Consider the following 1,247-nt stretch of genomic DNA (forward strand, 5'->3'; position numbering starts at 1 on the left):
ATGCTCATTCCAAAAACGTTTTACTTGCTTTCATCTTAGATAGGCCTTTACTATTATTGTTGTGCCAATACGGGGTGTATGATTAGTCCTCAAAATCATATCTACACCCATCAGAACTAAAATGTCCTAAAATGTACTATAGGAGAACGGGACCAGTTGTTGTTTCTTCACTTTTAGCTTATAACATTGGTTTGTTTGAAATTATTTTTAATGTATCTCCTCGCTCACGTTTTCTAAAATATTTCTTCTAAACGTGATTCGAGCATACACTACTATTGTTCGTTCAGTCAAATTTTGCATAGTTGACTTGTTCATTGGATTAGAACAAATGTCACATAATCATTGTCTCACTACTGCAAGAGTGTGATTGTGACACTTGTCTTCCGTTCAGTTGTGGGACACATCTTCTGACTAGTTACGTGAATTTGGCCTGGAGCATACGTGTAGGTTGAAAAAGAAATGGTTGGATGTAGACTGCGAATAAGGGTTCGGCCACAGAAGGTTTTTTTTTTTTTTTCTTACCACATATGGACTTTGAGCTAGTGAGTCTTAAATTTGGGTTCGTTTGAAAATTTTTGGTTTGTTTTTTAGTTCAAACAAACCCAAATTAAACCTACTAGTTCCTTCTACCTTGCACGACTCACTCCTATTCTCTATTCTGCCTCTTCTTGCTCTCTGAAACTTCTTTAAAGACTATTATTGTTCACCGATTATTTGGGAGCATCTTCCTTAAAAGGATTGTGACCACAGACGACCTATGTAGAAAATTTGTACCCCCTTTCCTAAAACCTATAGCGGACAACATACCCAAAACAGATGCACTGACTGGACTACGCTACACCTCGTCACCCCCCCCTCCCCCCGCGGAGCATATGAAAACACTCAATCGATGAACACTCAAACCAAACTCGCCCATTCTTTTTGGCACAGGGACGCGAGAACCAATCCGAGTAAAATACAGTGGGGAGACACCTTAAAGCAACAAGCGAGAATGGCTAGGTTGATAGCAGGGTTAATGAAAAGGCGAGTATGAAAAGACGGATCGCGTAAACGTCCTTGTAAGCAGCTTCATTCTTTCTTGATCTATGAACCGACTCTATGAAAAAAATCAGTCTTTCGACTGAAAGTGTGACTGTTGGGTATGGATAAGCAGAACCTCTTGGAGGAGCTAACATGAAATGAGAAATACATCTATGAATCAACTCTATTAAAAAAATCAGTCTCTTTGGCTAGTTGGCTAGTTGCAC

This window comes from Cucurbita moschata, unplaced genomic scaffold (genome assembly GCF_002738365.1).
Source record: "Cucurbita moschata cultivar Rifu unplaced genomic scaffold, Cmos_1.0 Cmo_Scf00125, whole genome shotgun sequence".
Classification (NCBI taxonomy): domain Eukaryota; kingdom Viridiplantae; phylum Streptophyta; class Magnoliopsida; order Cucurbitales; family Cucurbitaceae; genus Cucurbita; species Cucurbita moschata.